Raw genomic sequence first — 7,747 nt, forward strand, 5'->3', positions numbered from 1 at the left:
CTGCAATCTAACCGTGTGCTGCAGTTAAACTCTACTCCTTAAAGGGGGTAGATCGCGTATATCTGTTTTTTAAAAAAAAATTGGTTGTTAGGCTTCATGCCCAACTAGGCCTTGTAGAGGCCTCAATCAACATAAATTGAAATAAGAATCTACAAAAGGCATTTGGGACTTTTGAAGGGATTTTTTTTGCACTTTGGAGTTTGGCTAACAATTTTTATAGACCATATGTTGAATATTTACATCATTGGAAGTTGAATAGCGAAGTGCTGCACTCTCACTCATCTATTTGTTAGAAAAATATCACCCTTCAAAATGCACAGATAGGTTCCCTGATGCAGTTTCTTTCCTCACATACCCTGGTATAGGGATGTCATTAAATTAATTTATTTGTACTGTAATTGACATAAAACTGCATGACCTCTCCCCAAATTTTTTAAATCAAACTTCGGGGGAGGGAAAGAAAGAGAAATTTGATTTTTAAAAAATCAGCCTTGTTGGAAATGTGTAACTTAGCGTTCCCTTGAATAAACTGCAATCACTTATTTTAGCTTGCTGCAATTTTTTTCTTGCATCGGTTGCGGTGATATATAAGCACGTTGTACGAGAGACTGTAGCAGAGTTTCCGTGGATGATGTGATTTTATTACCTGGAAGGGAAGAGAAAAATTTGCTGTGGTATAGAACGCAGAGTTTATGGACGGTTGTAGGGCTGGAGGAGGTTACAGAGATACGGAGGGATTTGAACACAAGGGTAAGAATTTTAAATTCGAGGCATTGGTGGACCGGGAGCCAATGTAGGTGAGCGATCACAGGGTGATGAGTGAGCAGTACTTGATGCGTGATAGGATAAGGGTAGCAGAGCTTTTGATGAGCTGAAGTTTTTGGAGGATAGAAGGTGGTAGGCCAGCCAGGAGAGCATTGGAATAGTCGAGTCTGGAAGTAATAGAAGTATGGATGAGAGTTTCTGCAGCAGATGGGCTGAGGCAGGAGCGGAGACAGGCGATATTACGGAGGTTGAGATAAGCGGCCTTTATGATGGAGGAGATATGGGGTTGGAAGCTCAGCTCAGGGTCAAATAGGATGCCAAGGTTGCTAACAGTATGGTTCCACCTGAAACAGTGGCCAGAGAGGGAGATGGAATTGGTGGCGAGGGAACAGAGTTTGGCAGGGTCGAAGGCAATGGCTTTGGTTTGCCTATGTTTAATTGGAGGAAATTTCAGCTCATCCAGGACTGGATGTCAGACAAGCAGGCTGACAACACGGGGCAGTGGAGGGATCAAGAGAGGTGGTGATGAAGTACAACTGTGTGTGGTCAACTTAAATATGGAACCTGTGGAACCTGTCTTGGGATGATTTAGCTGAGAAATTGGAGGGGGCCAAGGTTAGATCCTTGGGGGGACTCTAGAGGTAATAGTGCCAAGCACGTGAACTATATGAATGGGTTAAAGCAGGTGTAGTGCAACTAACTTATTCACATTGAAGAAATGGACCCTGTATGTTCCCAAGCACTGCAACTGTAATGAAGTCATATTTACTTCATCTTTTGTTTTTGGGGAGTACGTAACTTGGTAATTTAGTTAGGTATCTATTGCTTGATGCAGCTTTCAAAGAAGTACTTGATCTTGTATGTGCTATTTGCTTGGACAAAACATTTTAAAACAAAAATAAATCAAATGAAACCAAGTTAAATCATAATTTTATTATTGCTGTCTATGTAAGCAGTGTAGATGAAAACATAAAATTACAAAGTGATATTGATAGATTAGGTGAATGGGCAAAACTGTGGCCAATGGAATTCAATGCAGGCAAATGTGAGGTCATCCACTTTGGATCAAAAAAGGATAGAACAGGGTACTTTCTAAATGGTAAAAAGTTAAAAACAGTGGATGTCCAAAGGGACCCAGGGGTTACAGGTACATAGATCATTGAAGTGTCATGAACAGGTGCAGAAAATAATCAAGAAGGCAAATGGAATGCTGGCCTTTATATCTGGAGGACTAGAGTACAAGGGGGCAGAAGTTATGCTGCAGCTATACAAAACCCTGGTTAGACCACACCTGGAGTACTGTGAGCAGTTCTGGGCACCGCACCTTTGGAAGGACATATTGGCCTTGGAGGGAGTGCAGCATAGGTTTACTAGAATGATACCCGGACTTCAAGGATTAAGTTACGAAGAGAGATTACACAAATTGGGGTTGTATTCTCTGGAGTTACGAAGGTTAAGGGGTGATCTGATCGAAGTTTAAAAGGTATTAAGGGGAACAGATAGGGTGGATAGAGAGAAACTATTTCCGCTGGTTGGGGATTCTTGGAGTAGGGGGCACAGTCTAAAAATTAGAGCCAGACGTTTCAGGAGCGAGATTAGAAAACATTTCTACATGCAAAGGGTGGTAGAAGTTTGGAACTCTCTTCCCCAAAAGGCAATTGATAGTAGCTCAATTGCTAAATTTAAATCTGAGATAGATAGCTTTTTGGCAACCAAAGGTATTAAGGGATATGGGCCAAAGGCGGGTTTATGGAGTTAGATCACAGATCAGCCATGATCTTATCAAATGGTGGAGCAGGTACGAGGGGCTGAATGGCCTACTTCTGTTCCTATGATGATGCACTCCAGTCCCTGCGGTGCCCACTGGTCGCAGAAAACCTCAAGTGCACCGGCAGACACTGCGTGCTCCTTCTCTAGGGCCACCCGGGCACGGAGAATGCACAGAGAGGCAGACTGTCGGAGCAACCGCCCCCATGGGCTGTCTCTACCCTGGACCTGTAGATGGACAAACGTATTGATTAATGACTTGAATACAATTTGAAATTTGAAGGCATGAACTTGTGCTACGATCTGGAGCCATGTATTAGGACAATGTTCTAGGAAGATCAATTGGCCACCCCAATGTAGGATACCTGTTGGTGTTCTAGAGGCTTCTTTTCTCTCCCCCACAACCCTCCTTCTTTGTCCTGTGGTGGGGGGGGGGCCTCTTTTGGCCATTTTTGATACATTTATAATTTTGATGTGCCCCATGCAAGATACATGAATTAAAAATGTTGAGTTTGATAATTTTTGTGGCGAGAACACACAATTGGTGAAAACTTGTTCCTTTTTATTGATATGTGAGGGTAGGGAGGATATGGGGCCAGGATTGGGTATAAGGGAATGTGTTAACGGTATTACATTGGGGCCCTATTGGGTTGGCTATCATCATTTTGTTTTACAGTTTAACAGGAAAACTCCTTGTTCACATTCCCAGCTTAAATTTCCAATTGCACATTGCAAACCTCCAAGCACACACTTGCTTCAGATCTGTCTGTTTGAGAGCATTTTAAAAATGATTGTCCTTCCCCTCCTCTCCAGAAACTGCTGACTGGCTCTGTGTTGTGATTCTGTGGGCAATTTATCCAAGTAGCTATTCTTCATGTATGAGCCTGGTATTTGTTCCCTATCCCATCCTAAGGCCATTGTGGTCCACTGCAGTGTTCCCACTGTTGTCCTAGCTGATATCAGCTAAGTCAGCACAAAGCAGGGACTGAGTGTAGTCTGTAAGGCTTAGTATCACCCCAGGCAGTGAATTTACCAACCAACCCACTGGGCAGGGCAACTTCAGATTTATTTACCAGTTATTTTGAGGTGAAGCCCTGTGACATGAGTATCTAGACTTCCAAAAAGCATTTGACACGGTCCACACAAAAAGCTACTAGGTTAGCTCAGCGCACAATTTGGAATAAATCTTGGGACTGGATAAGAAATTGACGAAGGGTCGAAAACGGGTACTAGTTAGAGGAGTTATTCCAGGTTAGGGGGAAGTCCTGTGTGGGGCTCCAGGGATTAGCTAAGGATGATGCTGAAAAAGATCTAGGGATTCTAGTAAACTCAACGCACAACCTGTCCAACCGCTGCAGAGCAGCAATCAACAAAGCAAGTAAAATGCTGAAATATATACTCAAAGCAGTGGAGTATAAGTCAAGTTCAAACCTCACAGTGCTCTGGTCACATCACACCCTGAATATTGTGCACGGTTCTGGTCACCGACCACTGGAGAAAGTTTAAAGAAGCCACAAGGCTGATTCCTAGTGTCAGGTGTGTGAGGTAAGATTGGAGAAACTTGAGCTTTTCAGCCTCAAAAGTAAGTGACTGAGAGGTGACCTGATCGAGGTATTTAAGATGGTAAGCAATATGGAAGACGTAAATCTGGAATAATATTTCAAGATAAATAGCGAGATTGGGGCAATGGGACACCAGTCCAAACTAGTTAAAGGCAAATTTAGAACTGATATCAAGAAGTTCATCTTTACACAAGCAGTGATAACACCTGGAATGGACTTCCAGGAACAGTAGTGGAGGCAAACATCCTGGAATTATTAAAGAAACAGTTGGGTACTGCATTGGGGGGACTATACGGTCTTTCTGGATGGATGAACTAAAATGGGTCGAATGGTCTTCCTCATTTGTATTTATCGTGATCTTGTAATGCCATATACAATTAAACATGTCTAAGAGTGAATTGCAAGGGTATATTGCAGCTCAAGATTGCAGAAGATGCAGAGAAATGTGGAAGAGGAGCTTGAGAGGGAAGGGACCTCACTTATTGATATATAAGGTAAACCCAAAATATTACTTCCAAGTTAAGTCAAGAAAGTATGACAAGAACATATAAATTTAAATTAATGAGAAGTAAATTCAAACTGAATAAACAAGTTTTTCCTAATATCTAAGAGGGGTAAATGTTTGAAATCTGTAAAGGCAAAAACTTTAGGAACACTCAAATTCCAGCAAGATTCTAGGCTGGGAGATTGAGTACTAGAGGGACGAGCTTCAGTGGGCAATTTAGCTATTTATAGTCTTTGACTTGCGTTTATGAAGTTGCTAGCAATCTCCTGTTGGACTGCTCGCAATAAGTCAGAGAGTACATCCTTTATAAGGACAGCAGCCTACCATGCGCGATGTATTATTTTGTTGCTAAAATCGGTCTGACTGTGCCTTAGTATGCCCCTGTAAGATCGCAAGGTATGATTGTTGCAGCTTTCTGGATCAATTAGAGGCTAATTGTTCTAAGCTAGATCCTCAAGTTAGTTATATGTCAGACTGGCTTTTAATGTGTTTTCTGTTGGTACACTAAATATTTTTTCTCCATATTTTTATTTTGGGTGTGACATAAATTTGCAAGTGATACCTCAAGCGTAACAAACTCATCTCAACTTTTTTTTATATACTGGTAAATCATGGTCAGTAAAAGCAGAAGATAGATGACAAAAGGTGGAAAAGACAGCGGGGAGCATATGAAGCATGGGGCTAAAGTACAGTTCGAGTGGGGAGGTGCCTGTTGTTTGGGGTTGGGCGATGTTGGAGCGTGGTCTGTTAATTTTATAGGGTTGGGTGGTAGGAGGTGTAGGAGCAAGCAGCAGGCTAAGGAAAAGCAAGAGCAACGGAGACCAAGCTGGGAATTTGAGAAATATTGCACTTTTTAGGCCTCGCCTACTTTGAATAAAATAATGGCAGTTTTTTTTTTTAACCAGTGATCCGTATGAGCTTTAGATGACTTTCCCAAAGTGAAAGTAAGCTAGATCTTGTAATTTTTGAAGATCATTACAGTAATTGTGTAATAATGCATGTAGCTTGAAGGAAAGAAGTTATTGAAACAAAATAAGAAACCTCAAGGCAAATGCCACCAGGGAGTATATGAAGGTTGGGGCTGAAACATTTGAAGGTGTTGGTGGTGTTACCTTGGTAGGATTGGGCAGTGGGAAGCAAAGAAAAGAAAGCAGGGGCCGATTGGGAAAAGGCAGCAAGGAGGGAACTTGGCAATGTGACAAAGGCACTGTGACTGAGCAGTATGGTAGTGGGGAGTACAGGCAGGTCAGGCACTAAATAAGTCAATCAAAATTGGTACCAAATGAATAAATCAAAGAGAGCTTGTGTTGATCATGGTTGGAATTATATAGGAGACTAAAGACAGAGATCGGAGTGGGAATGAGGGAGGAAATAAAATAGCAACCCACGGAGGTCAGGAGCGCACTTCTGGACAGAACAGAGGTGTTAGGCAAATCTGTGGTGGTCTCCTCAATGTGGAGGAGTCACGGTGTAGAAAATAGTATATACTAGAACAAGAGCAAGTACACATACGTTGCTGTCTTACACAGGGACTCTGGACAATGATGTGAGAAAAGGTAAATGAATGGCTGTTGCATCTGTCATGGTTATGTAAGGTGTATTGGGGAATGAAACACAAAATCTGGGCGATGAAAGAGTGAACAAGGATATCTTGGAGGGAACAGTCTTTCAGGAAAGCAGGTGAAGCAGAAGCTGATCACATTGTAGTTGCTGGAAATAGTGGAATGTGATGTTGCAAATGCCGAGGCTAGTGGGATGGAAGTTCAGGATAGCCTCAACCTTGCCATTGTCGAGGGAAAGGGGGCATGGATAATGGTGCAGACATGCGCAATGGCCCTGTCATCATAGGTGAAGGGAAAATCTTGGTTGAAGAAAAGAGTACATTTCAGAAGCTGGAAATTGGAATCATCAGAGCAGATACAAATGAAATGAAGAAAGCGATGGAGACTTTACAGCAAGCAAGGTGGGGAGCAGCATAATCCAAATACTTTGGGAGTCAGTGAACTTGTGATGGGAATCTTTAGAAAGCCCTAGCCAATTGTTAGAGGGAGAGGTCCAGGAAGGGAAGTCAGAAATAGACCACAATGGTAAGGGATTGGTGGAAATTGGATGTAGTCAATGAAGTTCTGAAGATCAGAGTGTAAGCAGGAATGGCACTAATATTCACCAGTGTAATGGAGGAAGTAGTCAGGGAGGAGGCCTGAGTAAGATTGTAACAGAGTGTTCCACATAACCTTTGTAGTGACACCTTTAATCTGGAGAAATTAGTGGAGATAAGAGGAACAATTCAGTGCACGACCAAGTTCAGCCAAGTGTAGGAGGGTGATGGCAGCGGTCAGGGATCGGTTGGGCCGCTTGTTGAGGAAGAAGTGACTAGCCTGATGAGGGATTGGAAGTATTGATGGGCTGCACTTTGATAGTGAAAAGGAGACTTTGGCGCCCGAATACCTGAAAGTGACAGAATGTCAGATGGGTCACAGATATGGGAAGGTAGAGACTGGACAAGATGGAGGGGGAGGAGAATAAAGTCCAGATAAAGATTAGTTCAGTGTGACAGGAGCAAGCTAAAACAATGTGTCTGCTGGGATAGTTCTGTTTGTCTTTTGGGGACAGGGTAGAAATGGGTTTTGCAGGTTTTGAGAACTGAGATTTGAGGTTAGGGGTAAGGGAGGGGTTGGGAAAATCTCCAGAAGAGTTGAGATCAGTGGTAGTCTGGGAACTGATAATTTGGTGTCAGTAGTGGAGTAACGGTTTGGAGGGATATGGAAGTCTGTTGGCATATGGCCTCAGACCGTTCGAGGTCTTTACAGTATGATTTTGCTGTTATGAAGGCATCACACAGCAGCTAAGTTGTGCAAAAACAGTAAATGAGAGAAATAATCAAGCATTCTGTTTTGGTGGATTTTGGCTGAAGGATAAATGTTGGCCAGGACATTGGAAGAACTCTCCTCCTCTTCAAATAGTGGCACGGGATTGTTTTACATTCATCTGAGCTGGCAGACAAAGCATTGTTTAAAGTCTCATCCGAAAAATGGCACTTCGGACAATGCAGCACGCGCTCCCACAATAGTGAACTGGTCAGCCTGGATTATGATGCTGGAACCCACAACCTTCTGACTCGGGTGAGAGTGCTTCCACCGTGGTCCAA

The 7,747-nt window shown here is 42.7% G+C and overlaps 1 protein-coding gene across 1 annotated transcript in view; it reads left to right on the plus strand.

The window, feature by feature from the left end:
* LOC137344365 (AT-rich interactive domain-containing protein 2-like) overlaps positions 1 to 7,747 on the plus strand; it is a 309,213-nt gene that overhangs the window by 2,345 nt on the left and 299,121 nt on the right. The gene's annotated exons all lie outside the window — the stretch shown is intronic.

Source organism: Heptranchias perlo, chromosome 27, assembly GCF_035084215.1.
Source record: "Heptranchias perlo isolate sHepPer1 chromosome 27, sHepPer1.hap1, whole genome shotgun sequence".
Lineage (NCBI taxonomy): Eukaryota > Metazoa > Chordata > Chondrichthyes > Hexanchiformes > Hexanchidae > Heptranchias > Heptranchias perlo.